Below are 15,459 nucleotides of genomic sequence, written 5' to 3' on the forward strand. Positions count from 1 at the left end.
CTGGTTTGTTCCACAATATCTGTTGCGCTTTGCTATAAATTGCAAGGTCTGCAGTCACAAGCACATGGTGTTGTCCCAGTTCTTCAGCTAGCTGTACAAGCTGTATCATAGCTGCATAGATGGTGGAGAAATCTGAGGGCGATTCTCTTATGAAGGGCATGTACAGGACTGTCTCAGAAAATTAGAATATTGTGATAAAGTTCTTTATTTTCTGTAATGCAATTAAAAAAACAAAAATGTCATACATTCTGGATTCATTACAAATCAACTGAAATATTGCAAGCCTTTTATTATTTTAATATTGCTGATTATGGCATACAGCTTAAGAAAACTCAAATATCCTATCTCTAAATATTAGAATATCATGAAAAAGTATACTAGTAGGGTGTTCAACGAATCACTTGAATCGTCTAATTAACTCGAAACACCTGCAAGGGTTTCTTGAGCCTTGAAAAACACTCAGCTTGGTTCAGTAAACTAAATCACAAGTATGGGGAAGACTGCTGATCTGACTGCTGTCCAGAGGACCGTCATTGACACCCTCCATCAGGAGGGTAAGACACAAAAAGAAATTTCTCAAAGAGCAAGCTGTTCACAGAGTGCAGTTTCAAAGCACATCCACAAAAAGTCTGTTGGAAGGGGGAAATGTGGCAGGAAACGCTGCACAACCAAGAGAGATGACCGCAGCCTTAACAGCATTGTGAAGAAGAGTCGCTTCCAGAATTTGGGGGAGCTTCAAAGACAGTGGACTGAAGCTGGAGTCCAGGTATCAAAAGTCACTGTTCACAGACGTGTCCGGGAAATGGGCTACAATAGCCGTATTCCCATGGTCAAGCCACTTCTGAACTCAAGACAACGGAAGAGGCGTCTGACTTGGGCTAAGGAAAAGAAGCACTGGACAGTTGCACAGTGGTCCAAAGTCCTCTTTTCAGACGAAAGCAAGTTTTGTATTTCATTTGGAAGTCAAGGCGCCAGAGTCTGGAGAGGAGCAAAATCCAAGTTGCTTGAAATCCAGTGTGAAGTTCCCACAGTCAGCGATGGTTTGGGGAGCCATGTCAGCTGCTGGTGTTGGTCCACTGTGTTTCATCAAGCCCAGAGTAAATGCAGCTGTGTACCAAGAGATTTTAGAGCACTACATGCTTCCGTCTGCTGAAAAGCTCTATGGAGATGAGGAATTCATTTTCCAGCATGATCTGGCACCTGCCCACAGTGCCAAAACCACCAGTAACTGGTGTACTGACCATGGCATTACTGTCCTCGATTGGCCTGCAAATTCCCCTGACCTGAACCCCATAGAGAATATGTGGGGTATTGTGAAGAAGAAGCTGAAAGACACCAGACCCAACAATGCTAATGAGCTAAAGGCCGCTATTGAAGCATCCTGGGCATCCATAACACCTCAGCAATGCCACAGGCTGATTGCCTCCATGCCATGCCGCATTGATGCAGTAATCCGTGCAAAAGGATTCCCAACCAAGTACTGAGTGCATTAATGGACATTTTCAAATGTTTGATTGTGTTTTGCTGTTATAAATCTTTTTTTTTTACTTGGTCTGAGGAACTATTCTAATTTTTTGAGATAGGATTTTTGAGTTTTCTTAAGCTGTATGCCATAATCAGCAATATTAAAATAATAAAAGGCTTGCAATATTTCAGTTGATTTGTAATGAATCCAGAATGTATGACATTTTTGTTTTTTTAATTGCATTACAGAAAATAAAGAACTGTATCACAATATTCTAATTTTCTGAGACAGTCCTGTATAGTACACTGGCTACTGGACAAGGTGTGTCTGATGTGAAGGCATTGAATGCAGACCACGCAGGAATATGCTGTTGATTCTCGCTCTGGTTTCGGGCCAGCTTCCATACCAGGTCTCTGCCTTCTGCTGCTTTGGAGACTGCTGTGTTTATGTGTAATATCTCAGGTTTGGGAAGTTCGGGCGGTTCTGGTCTCTTTGGAGGTTTGATATATCTGTAACCAGAAATAATAAGATACGCTTGTTATCATATGCATTAAATATCAACTCAGAACACTAAACCTCACCAAGTATTCATATTGAACACCCCCACTAATTAATTTGTACTGTGACTATACACATGAAAACGGAATAAATACAAATTCAAATAATCCAAACATACCTGTGAAGTTTCTCTCCATTCAAGTCAGCTGTGTTCAAGGTTGAGAGAGACCTCTCTGGGACTCGAGCTAGACATTCATATGCAGTGGAGACATGGCCTCTTTGGTACACAACAGATGCCATAGCATTAGTTGTTTGCTTCCCGTCCAGAGTATCCTCATTCTGATCAAAGTTATCGATGGCTGCATCAACAATTGCATGTTCAGTGACTCCAGTTGGGATGTAGACACCACTCTCTGTCCTTGATATCCGGTCTGCTGCCACAGATGTGAGGAACTGTTGAACCTCTGTATAGGAAACACAGTGCCCCATTGCACTGAGCTCATTGATGAGTGACTTACTGCCAAATTGATGATGAATCAAAATGGCAAGTCCCAGTGTGATTGGCGTATGGATGTGACGGCACTGTGCAATGAGATCATGGCATATTGCAATGACACGCAGATTGTCCTTCAAAGCTGGTTCCTCATCACAGGTCTCGCAATTTCTGTGAGCATTTGAATCAACACACCAGTTCACAAAGTCATAAACATTGTTTGGTACATAGTTGCTGCAATGTAGACGTGATAGTCGATCACTGCTGACATATGATTTATGGTCATGGTCAACCTGCTCCATGCTCTTTCTCAATATGTCTGCAGCTCTATGTAGTATTTGCCTGTCAGAGAGACCTTGACTTTGCTGTTACAGTCTGCTGTAGAAGCTGTTGTCTCTTCTAGCTTGTCTTCGAGTTGTACAGCTCTCATTGCCAATCCCATGGGCACACTTTCAGAGCATACCAAATCAGACTTTCCAGCTCGTTCTACAAATACCAGCTAGTGCTTGTAATGCAGTAAGAGCTTTTCCTTCAGTTTCCAGGAGCTGTATTTATTGTGTTGGACCGTCTCATCTTCTTCCCCAGACCTCAGTGTCTTCAGTATGCCATCAAACCTCCCAGCCAAGGAGTTGAGGGTCGTCACTTTCATTTCTTTTGAGAAAATAGTTTTGTCAATGAGTTCAGTGAGCTTAATAAAAGCTTTGTCATAGATACTGGTCTGTTGTTCTGATTCTTTTTTTCGTCTGGCAGCTGCTATATTTAGTCTAGAGATATAGTGTTGAAGGCAGCTTCTATGATATTTGGCATCATATGCAAAGAGATCCGGATATGAGAGCTGCCGAATATGTACAACTTCATCAAGCCTTTCTGATGCTGCATGAAGGACCTTGTATCGGGTACTCTTACCTGTACCAGTCATAATGGCTGTCAGAGGTTCTGGTCTTGATCTGGCCCTCCCACAAATGAAACAATCTCTTCATATGTCAAATGATAATGTATCAACCCTACTTAGTCTTCTCGAAGAGACTGATGCAGGTATGCTCTCACTTTCAACATTTGCAACTTGTTGCTCACTGATATTGGTCTTACTGGAGTAGTTTGCTCTACATGATCGATGATATGATACCTTTATTTTAAACGAAAGTATATCATCTGATTATGGAGAGAGAGTTTTATGAACATCATCATCTCTCTGTTGAGCAACATTTAGTATACGTTGGAGGCCTTCTGCTGTAGGATTTTTAACATATGGATCTTGTTTCTTCCCTTTTTCAAAATGTTTTCCACAGATGATACAACGATTTGGATCCACTGTTTGTACATCACTCTCCATTCTGGTAAAATTGAAAAAAAAGAAAAAAGATAAACTTCAGAATTTGTACAGTATCTATGTTGTACTTAAACTGTTTTTGTTAGGCTCTATTTACAGTATTGTTACCAGTGATACTTATTAAGCCAGGAGACAGAGTCTATTGTGAATATAGGCTACTGGACAGGCTGTTACATTAATGAAACATTAAGCTAGGTCACTTTCCAGTTAGCTAATTAGCCATTTTATTTGACAATATCCCATCTTTTCACAGTCCAAAAATATTTGCAATGATTTACCTGTCAGTTTGTGAAGAAACCCACGTAGGCAATGAGATGCAGATAAAGCAGGTGGAGTCAAATACTGTAGTATAACTTCTTGATTCTCTACAGAGCTGAATGACTTGCTGTTGTGAGGAGCATAAGCTTGAGTTGCTGGGCCGTCGATAAACAATATGAGCAGAGACACATATTGCCCTCTTGAAGGTCATCCTACGTGAAGATGACACCTCCAACACCACGTTTGCCCCCGCCGACCTCAAAGACAGCGTCAACTCCACTCTGTATTTTATCGACGGCATAACATGGCCGGAGGTTTTGCGCGCGTACTGCGAGAGCGACCGGGAGTACCATCACGTTGTGCCCTATCAGGAAGTGGATGAGTATCCTTATGGTCCTCTTGAGAGTAAAATCAAGGAGTTGCAGTTGTTAGTGGATCAGTTTGTGACCACCAACATCGCCCGCGGCGAGCTGATGTCCAACTACTACTTAGTTAGTAGTTATATTGCATTTTAGTCCTGCATTTTCTCTGCACTAATGTTGAAGCAATATTTTACTTAAAAAAATAACAATTCTCAAGTTTTCATACCTTTTAGGGACTTCTACTCAAGATAATTTGTGACCCGCTCTATCGAAATAAGTCGGAAGTCGCAACGGCTCATTTAAAAATAAACGTGGATTTGAGTAAAAAACTATTTTTTCGGAGTTCGGGTGTTTTGTTTGATTTTAAACAAACAAAGTCTTGGCTTTCAGAATACGCAACTTTTATTTCCAAACTCACACGATAAATACATTCTTTAAGCTTGTAAAGGGAAGATGACAGGCAATCTGCTCTTCCGCAGCGCCGCCCCCCTCCCTCCGGCTGACATTATGAATGTAAGCTTAGAGTAATCATAAATAACACGGCAGGGTCCGTTACAGTTTGTTTTCATCTGATTTCAATTAAACAAAGTCTGGCCTTTCAGAATATTAAACTTGTTTCGGTAAATTCAGATGATAAATACAACTTTGAAGCTTGTAACGGCATAATTACAAGTGGAGAACGGAGTAATTTAACGTCACAGCAGGCATAACAACAGCCGGTGTTTCTCGAGAGGGTTTTCCCCGGGAAACAAACGCAAAACACACAAACGCAAAAAGACAAAAACACACACACACACGTATACTCACACACACACACACTCGCGAGCTTCCCCCAGACCAGTAATCCAAACGAAAATATCTTCCCTCCGTAGTATTTTGATCATTTGCTCCGCTAATAATCAATCAGATCGATGGATTCCAGAGAAGAGAAAACTTTGAAGGCCTTTTTCTCAAAATGATGGCTCAGTGACAGTCATTATATAATGTGACATATTTTGCTTAATATTTGGAGTACAAAAACAATCCTGATATCATTAGAAAGCCAGGAATCTCCTCTTTCCAACAGTGTATACAACTCAAAATGTGTCTTCGGGTCAATGCGACTGATTTCGATGGAGCAGGTCACATTTGTTAATATTTTCCACCCATGATAAGTGAAGTCAAAATAAAACTAATTGGTGATACTATAGATTTAATTAGGACTATTTCATATTTTCCCCATTTGGGACACCTTATACGTTTAGTGACATAACTCCATGAGTATTGCTGGATTCAGTAGAACCGCACCTTTCCAACAAGCCCTCATTTGTGTTGCAATGGCAATCCATGTCAGAGTCACTACAAAGTAAAGAGAACATTCTACATAGATTTACATTTCCGCCTATTGTAGGTATGTGTTCAAATGACTGTATCTCCGATTTACATTAAGATATTGACATTCAGTCTTTTTTATAATGCAGAGGGATGTCCTGACCTCAGGTATGCCAAGTTTTAAACCTGTCAGACCTTCCATTGTGAATCTACATGAGTTTATATGCCTCAACCCCCAGACGGCCAGGCTTTATTTTTAGTTTGGGGTGTCTAACTTTATATATCAATTTCACCACTTTTGCAGTAAAATATTTTTATACAACAATCCATTTCATGTATGGGAGGCCTTAGAGATGAGGAAAAAGTAAGTTGTGTTTTGTCCTAACTCCGGGAGCGGTATCTCGAAAACTAAAGCCCTTTTTGGCTGTTTGTCACAGGCCTTGCTCCCTGTCACTTAAAGTCCTTATCTTGCGTAATTTACTGTAGCTGAAAGATCATAGAACTGTTTCAAAATGCATTAACTTGTTGGGTCTTATTCCAGTAACACGTGATATAGATCGAATATCGTTTCCTATTTGCTGTAAATCACTTGTTAATATCGGGAAAATGGGTCAAATTCAGAGGTATCCAGAAAAGTCTGGATTCAAACTTGCCGCTGCTTGGTGCTGTGTCGTGACGTCACGTGTGGTTCCGCGAATCCTGGTGAGTTCAGCCCGTCCCAGCATCACACAGTGTAGCATTGCTGGTATAGCCGCATGTCAACTTTGTGTATCAGTGTTTATCTCCGAGTTTGTCTTGTTTTTTCCGGATCATGGTGAAGAGGTGTGTCGTTGGCGGGTGTAGCAACACCAATCGGGATGGTTTTACCGTTCATTTGTTCCCGAAAGAGAAGGTTTTACGGGAGAAATGGGAGCGATTTGTGCGATCCGGACGGCAGCAGGGAGCCAGACAGCGGCAGCCGGGAACCACACGTGACGTCACGAAATGGCCTGCTTCCAGAAGCAAAGTTTTTTTATTGGACCTAATATTTTTCCTTTTTTTACATATTATTCAGTATGAAATAAAGAAACATACATTGACTATCTGTTGCATACACCCCCCAGAAATCAACTGCCAAAAAAAGTTTTTAATGTAAGATAAGGACTTTAATTCAGGAGTTTACTTGATTGACAGAAAAAGCGACCTATCGCTTTCCAGTCAGTTAACCCAGAATGCAAAGCGATGCAAAATCAGTCAAGTGCAGGGAAAACTCAGATTAAGTTAAAGAGACAAACAACAAAATGAGTGCGGACCGAGCAAAAAGCTAAAGACATACCACTTCCACCCAGAATGGGAGGAAGAATATTTGTTTGTGATGTCACATTCAAAGGTTATTTGGCTTATTTGTAACGTAAGCGTCGCTCGGCCAAAGGAAGGTAACATGGAGAGGCATTATCGGAGTGTTCACAAGGCATATGACAGCGACTTCCCTCCGAGTAGCGAGGTCATGTATTATTACTAGAAAAAACATTATCTCGCAGTCTTAGTGTCGCCAACTCGTTTATAACATGCAAAAAGACAAACAAATGCGTCTATGGTTGGTGTATTTTCGATCTTTGCAATCCAAACGAGATCTCTCTCCCCCGTCTGTGTGCGAGGGGAGCGGGGCAGTTTACACACACTCAGCTGCTACATGCATGCAACACACGGCAGGGATTGCGGAGAGAAGCGCTCCAAGGTGTGGTTAAATGTTACCCGTCTTGAGGTGGACAATGCTCGTTGCCAAGAGTGTTTAGCATGTAAGGGCGGTAACACGAGCAATTTGTCTAAACATTTAGCAAAAGTGCACCACATTCAGACGGAGGAATGCACCGGGTTCGACTGTCTTTCTAGTAGCTCTGTAGCCCCGTCCACGAGTAACTTTTCCACGTCAGGTGTTATGTATGCTAGCAGCAACACACAGAGTTAACACAATTATACAAACATGGGTTAATGATTAGAGGTAACAGAGTTACTCTTTATTTTGTAAACGTTTCAGCTATTCTGTTTACAGTTCTGTCATCACATTATTTAATATGATTTGTTAAAACATTGTTGTTTCTTTTGATGTGAAATATTATTTATTTAATTTAAATAAAAAGCAATGTTAATTTTGTAAACAATTTGTTAAGTTAATTTAATAATATATTTATTTTTGAATCAAGTATTCATCTTTATTGTCTTCATTGTTAGTTTCCACATGCCTAAAACAACCTCAAGCTAAATCTAAAAGTTGATGGCTCAATAACACTCTTAACACGTAAGAAAAAATACCTAAATTGTATATGCTGCAAATGTGGTTGTATGTTCTTTTTTCTTTTCTTTTTCGTTTAAAAAAAGATACTTAATGATTATGAGCAACAACAGCGACTGGGTACTTCCTCCGAAGCCAAACTTTAATGATAAAATGGCGACTACAGACACAGGATGATTGGATAAACAAACTGTAACCCCCTCCAAAGCAAGGGCAAGCACAATGCCACAAAAATAATAAACGCATCGACCACTGACATATTGCAAACTGACATATTGCAAAACTGACATATTGCAAAACAACCACTGACACAGGAAAAACAACGGCATCAGATCTATCTTAAAACTAAAAATAGCAATAGTAGGCCTAGGCACTGTACATGGCGTTCTTGCATGAAAAAAATGTCTTACCTTATGCTAATACTCCGAAGGTGTTCTTGCGCTCGGGATTCATACTGAGGAAACTTTTCATCATGTCCTGTATATCCATTTGTTCAACGATGTCTCCGTGCACATGCATGAGTGTAAGGTGTGTACGTCTTTTCTGGGACATGCTGCTCCTCAACCAGGTTTTAAGGCGTCTGAGTGTGGAGAAACTTCGCTCCGAAGATGCAACTGATATAGGAAGGCACATGCAGAGTTTCATTAGCCTCTCTGCTTCTCCAAAAAGAGATCTTGTCTGAGGATGAAGTTCTGACAGACCTGATGCAACCTCTTTTACTGTCGTGTGAACAGTCTCTTTAAAGACACCTCCCAACATCTGGAGCTGCAGTTGCAGTCGGCCTAGGTCAAATCCCGTGGGTAATTTCAAAGCCTCTGCGTCCAGTACCGCAACCGGCTTTCCGTTTGCTGCGTCAATTGCGATCTTCTCCCTGAATGCCGCTACTCTCATCCAATCCTGGTCGAATCTCCTGCTGAGCTCAGAGTGAACCAGATCCACAGCCTCGTAAAATTCCGTCCTCCATCCGACATCATACGTTGCCTGTTGCAGAGATTCAGCCTCTCTGGTTTGACGATACCGGGCAGGTGTTTTGCTTACCCTGTATTCATTTTCATCAGGCATCTTTAGGCTGTACCGGGTAGCACTCTCTTTTACTTCGTTGATCATACCGGCCACACCATCAACTCGCAGGGCACTAACGCGGTCCATCAAAAGGTTAACACACTCAATGGCACCGAGTGCACTTGCCTTTTTGCTCTGCAGAGTTTTCGCGACAGCCTCACAAGGGCCAAATAGCACTTCACATGCGCGGAGGCTGAAAAGAGTTTTGCCTTTGAGGGCCTGTTTGTGAAGCCCGGCAACTTTGGCCCTGGTATCCCCTCTCACACTTCTGTCCTCCTTCAAACTCTCCAGTGTTGCCAGTAAGATAGAGTATGATGCGCAACAGCGTTGAATTGCGTTGGTGCGCACACACCATCGCGTTGGGCATAAACCAAGAATGTTAACAATGACGTCTTCACAGCCAAATAGTGATTCAAACAATTTGTTGCGTTTCGCCGACTCTTTGATAATCACAGCAACACTCGTTGCTGTGAACAATATGAACAAAATTTAGTCCTTCTGCAATCAGGTTTACCTCACGTGCAACTTCCTGGAGTACAAGATCCAGGGCGTGATTGCAACAGTGTACATACAGTGAGTGTGGGCTCGCTTCTTTCAGCCGGGCCTAAACACCGGACAAACGGCCTGACATATTGGCGGCACCATCAAAGCAATACACCTGTATATGAGCAATAGGAATGTCCGTAAAATTCACTGCCAGACGCACGGGAAACTATTGTCCTTTGAACAGAATGCGCAAATTGGGAGATAATCTCATTTTGTATGGTGTTGCTGACCCAGTTGTCTCGCCTCATAACGCATTCTCTTTCCTTGGGTAAATGATTTGTCCTTTCCAACATCAACTCGTAGAGAATGCCGTCGCGCATTGTGTCTCCTCTAAATGGCAATGCCTTTCTTCTAAGAAAGTAAATCGAACGGAAAAAAATCTCCAGGACATTTCTCGCCGTCTGTTGTCTTTTAACTTCACCATCTGAAAGGAGTGCAGTTATTGGAGTTTGCTGTAATCCAGAAAGTTTCCTGATTGCCTCTGTGTGTATAGGCGATTTCTAGAGCAAACTGAATTTAGCAGTTGCTTTTTGCCAGTTGGAAAATCCCTTCCCCACAAAAAACTTATCACCATGGTCTGACTCTGAAGATATTAGTTTTTTCTGCACAGCCTGGATGCATGCAAAACAAAAAACGCTATCAGTCTCTATACTGTAGGTAAGCCATCTCCACTTATCAAACCAGCTGGGTTGAAAAGAACGGGAAAAGTTTTCCTTTCCGAAATGCCTACCAGGGAAAACGTGGTTACGAGGCTGGCACGACGGATGCGTTAAAGTTGCAGCAGCCTCACTTGGTTTGGAGCCGTTGGGATTAGCTCCCCCCTCTCCTCTAGTGCTAGCGCTAGCTTCATCCTCTCTTTGGCAGCTGTCAACGAATTCAACAGTGTTAAGGACGTTCTCTCTTAGCAAAGAGTTTCCCGAGGTACTTGGGCTTGAGCTATTGCTTGGCATGCTGTCCGAGGTTGTGTTGCAATCAATTTCACATATTTTTGAAGGATTCGAAAATAAATCTAATATTCGCTTTTGTGCCGCCATTATAGTATGTCCGTCCTGTTACTGTACTTGTACTGTACTTAATTTGTCTGTATGTGCTTGACGTCATTTCCGACCAGACTCAAAATGTGTAAAATAAGATCTTCGTTTTTTAAACCACATCCTATAATTTAAATATTGTCAGTATATGAACATAACCAACACAATTGAATGAAACTGTTTTTGTATTATTAATATATTTTTATTATTTTTTATTTAATCTTGTGGAAGTGCAGATTCCCTGTCCTCCACCGGGGGGTGCTGCAGCACCCTCAGCACCCCTACTTCCCACGGGCCTGGTCCAGGCACACCTCTGATTTATATCTCAACCACGACGGAGATATTGAGATATAGGCTATGAAGACTGCAATACGGTAGAGAGGTCTCCACCTCGTCCTGTGAGGGGGAAGTGAGGTGGACAGGGCCGGAGAGACAGACTGGCAGACCAAATCTCGGCTCCTGACCACAGCCCGCTGCACGATCACGATTATTGTTGAGAGGAAGTTTTGTTATGGCCAGTTTTTTTGTTACCCATTTGTTTTGTTGTCAGGTTAAAAATGCATTTACTGGCCAGATGCATTACTCTGTTCTTTTGTTTGTGCCATTTATATGCCTTATTTCCAATTTCACCTTGCTCAAGTTTATTTAGAGCAAAGGACTTTACAGACCCATGTCTTTATTACAAATTATATGTGAAATAGGCCAACACAGAATTTCGTCTGAAAGTGTTACGTTTAGTGTTGAAATTGAGTCATGTTCAGTGATAAAATATTGGTTTGACTGAACTTAAAAAGAAAGAAGGTACATGTGTTAGTAATTGTACTGTACTTATTGGGCTTGAGCTGCAGTAACTTGACTCAATTTATATTGATGTATTTTATTAATATAACATCCCTGATATTGCATTTGGATAATTTACACACGGTTGGTTTAGGCGCATAATTATTTGAGGTGGAGATTTAAAATTCAGAAATTAAAGTGGTTCATTATGAGTTTTAGTATGACTATAGACAGTTATGCCTTTGGTTGCACAATGACTTTCAAAACGTTGGCTTTTTAGTCACGTCACAATCATAACATGTATATTCAGCTTTGTATAATATAAAGATCTCCTATCTTTTCAGTTAACAGTTGTTGGTTTTTGTTCTGTATTTCGAACTGTAAAGAAGGCTACATGCTTGATTTAACGACAAACTTAAATGTTTATTACAAACTTAAATATTTGTATACATATATATATATATATATATATATAGTTCAAGGAACCTTTTAGAGGTTTCCTCGCTGGCTGCTTGCTGGCGGTTGAAGCGGTCCTCCTCCTTGGCCGCCTCCAGGAACTGCAACAGCTGTGGTTTGCATTTTTTTTTCCGGGGAGGGGGAGCGGCAGAGGTGGATGGCTCAACTTCCTCCTGCTTGTCCGAGACAGACTTGTCGGCCTCCTCATCCTCCACTGTGTCCTAGCTCTGGACAGCCTCAGTGGATGTTGATCCACTGCCAGAAGCCACAGCAGCAGTGGCCGAGTCCATCAGGGTGGGAGGATCGATGGATGGCCTCCCACCGATGGCCTCATGCATGGCCGTAAAATACGGCCATGTGGCTGCTGTGGCCTCTCCCCTGTCGGTCCCTGTCCCAGTTGGGGGGCATCTCAACTCCTACAAAAACACAAACAAGAAGTAAAGTTATACATCAATATGCTGAGCAGACACAACCATGGTTTCACAGACACACAAGAGTAAACGAAAAAATTACAACATAATTATTACCTTGTATTTTCTTTTTAGGTTGTCCCACTTTTTCCCGATCTGTGTGGGGGTTACAGAACCGCATAGCCCAAGGGCCTTTAGAATTTCCCTGAGTTATACAAGAGAGGTTTCAAGCTGGTCAGCAATTAATAAGGTCTGCAGCAACAGGTGTCATCTAACAAAGCAATTGATATTTAAACTCACAGGTTCAGCAGACAATATTAAAATACAAATTGTAACCACCAATATGTAAATGCTAAGGATCATATGTTCCCAACCAGGAAAATGTCACTCACTCCCAGGCTTTCTTTGCGGTGTGCCTTCGGCCTGTAAAAAGCTGGTCATTCTCTGACCTCACTTTAATGAGGGTCAGAGTGTGTTCCTCTGTCCCTGTGAAAAGTAAAAGGTGTAGCTTAAATATTTTTGGAAGATTTACAGACTCTGTAATGAGCGATTCTAGTGTATAACAACATAGCCCAAACCAAATGATAGTGCTGAATGCTAAACAAAGTTTGTGTTGATTTAATACTCTTAACAATAAATAAAGGTTTGCACTTTTAAACATCATGGCATGCTTATACCAGGATTGGGTGTGGTTAAAATGTGGATACATAACGAATATCAGGTGAAATGTGAATAAGGAATGCAGTTTAATCGCGCATTTCACTTCTTCATTATCAACACTTACATGTGTGCCTTGCACACCCAAAGCTCAAGGTCGGAGTGATGTCCTGTTTATGAATAACTCCTTCTATTCTTCCAGTGTCTGCACCTGACCTTGCTACTTTCTATTGCAAGCTGAAAACTTTCTTCTTCCCTTCGTTGGTATCTAACCCATCAGAACCTGGGATTAGTGATTGTGTGTATTTATTTTATAGTCATAGCAATCTCATGAGCACAATAAGCATATCATGTAATAATAAGAATCCCTTGTTTAATGTTATATACAAATAGACTCCGCAAATGACACTTTCAAAGATAATTTATGCTGCAGCCCACTGACCAATTTGTGACCCCCCACAGGACTACAAAAGCATCTAACTAGATCATGAAAATCCCCAAAATCTATCATCTATCAAAACATTTCCAACACAGGGTGAGATCGCTCCTTTGTGCCACGCCGATCATCGTATTTTATTTTTTTGTGGATTATAGCCTAAATAGGCCTATAAACATTTCAGTTTTTTGCTGCCGACAGGCGCAGGAGCAACAGGTTTGTGTCAATGAACTATGGCCTGGATTAGGCAGGAAAGACAATTTTGGTTTGTCGCCGAGCGGACTTTTTGTTATGTTTTGTTTGTGTTTTTCTTGGCTGGAAAACTGTCAATATAATTGAATAACGCATAAAACCTGTCTCTGTTTATTTTGTGAATGTGTGGATGTAGACAGTAGTAGCTAAATACAGTACCGTGGACACTATTTTGTGGAAAGAGTAGATTGTCCGTTTATCAGTTCTATTTTGCCTTTATAATATTATTTCATATCAAGAACCCCTTGTGCCACAGTTATTTTTGATAGTTGATCGTTACAAGTATCATAACTGTGCGACCAAAACTCACGGCAGCGAAGCCAGAAAAGACAACACACAACTTCACTTTACGGGGCAAAAATGGCAAATATGTCTTACCTTTGCTGTTTTCTGATCAAAAGTTGTGTTCAATGGCATTCAAACGCTTATAAACCCTGCTGAAGGTTAATCCAATGTCTCTGTGTCCCTTTTCAAATGATTACTGATAATCCATCATCACATTTATGGCAATAAGCCTAGTTTTCAGTTTTCAGAGCGTAACATAGCTTTCAGTTTGGGCAAACTGCTTGCGCATCACCCTCACTCCTCAATGGTAACGTGTAGGTGGATTTAGGAATGCCCCCTTGATTCTATTGACTCTAACGGTTCAAAAGAGTTGTCAATCATCAAAATCGGTTGGGTTCCAGAGATATGGCAAATACACCCAAATGACCCCAGAGGTTTTTTTTTTTATAAACCTCTCTAAAAAGGTCAAATTTCACTTGTTTTGGATCAATCGTGATACAGGGTACTTATGTTATAATTTGGATTCCTAAAGCTTTTTGTCTACTATCCCATAATTCAAGGGTGGTTTTCACTATAAGTAATGTTTTTGTTTTGGACGGAAACTATAATTTACATTTTTTTACTATGTTCAATCTGAATGTATATTGATTCTGACTCTTCTACAGCCAACTCACAGGTGTATTATTGCTTTTAGAAAAAAGAATATTAATTTACCCGTTTTAGAAGTGAAGATATTGTCATTTGTTCTGGGCATGTAATTTTCGAGCCTGAGGCCTGAAAAACAGGCTCAGGGCTTAACAGGTTAACACTAGGACCGCAGAGGGGGGTACATTTTACCCCCCGATGAAACAGCGTCACCACTCGCAAAAAATGACGTTCATTTGTGCTGTTATGTTGTTCATGTTTATTTATGTTTTAAATAATACGTAAGAATTTACAAAATAATTGTTCAAACTTTAGTTTATGGGGTTTGAATCATATTACAATCGCTTCATATCAGTACAGATCGAAAAAAAGGGAATGGATTCAATAAATACAAGTCATCCAAAAAGTAAATAACACATAAACATTTTGTAAACCTTTCAATTCGATTTTAGAAGAACATTTATTAACATTAATACGCATTTGGAAAAATGTCATGTTTTAGGGAATAAGCACCGACTCTTAACACATTTGACACAAATAGGCAGCCCATTTGAACATCGATAAATAAACTCCCAACAGAAACTATACAAACATTAAAGTCGGGCAAGAAATTCAGATGATTAGTGATAGAAATCTGAAATAATGCCATCACGGATATGCATTTTTCCAAATAATTGTTATTGTGCTACTCACACACAATCGGCACACAGGTGCACCCAGGAGGTGGTTGTGTATGAAGAAGAAAATTGACTTTTATTAATCCCTTGTGGGGAAATTGTTTTGTTTCTCTGCATTTGACCCATCCTAGTTTTATGCATGTAAACGGTCTGCAAAGTCGCATACCCTCAAAGTACACCGTGTAGCGAGTAAAACTCTAACACAGAAAAGACCTGTCTATGCTGTCCCAGAA

The 15,459-nt window shown here is 40.8% G+C and overlaps 1 long non-coding RNA gene across 1 annotated transcript in view; it reads right to left on the reverse strand.

The window, feature by feature from the left end:
- Positions 1-12,162: 12,162 nt before the first annotated feature.
- Positions 12,163-15,459, reverse strand: part of LOC307032483 — a 33,642-nt gene continuing 30,345 nt past the window's right edge. Inside the window, exons 3-4 of the long non-coding RNA XR_013806275.1 lie at positions 12,392-12,430; positions 12,163-12,280 (exon numbers count right to left, since the gene is read on the reverse strand). This is a non-coding gene — a long non-coding RNA (uncharacterized lncRNA). The remainder of the gene's footprint in view (positions 12,281-12,391; positions 12,431-15,459) is intronic.

The sequence above is a fragment of the Notothenia rossii genome, assembly GCF_949606895.1.
Source record: "Notothenia rossii genome assembly, chromosome: 3".
NCBI lineage: Eukaryota > Metazoa > Chordata > Actinopteri > Perciformes > Nototheniidae > Notothenia > Notothenia rossii.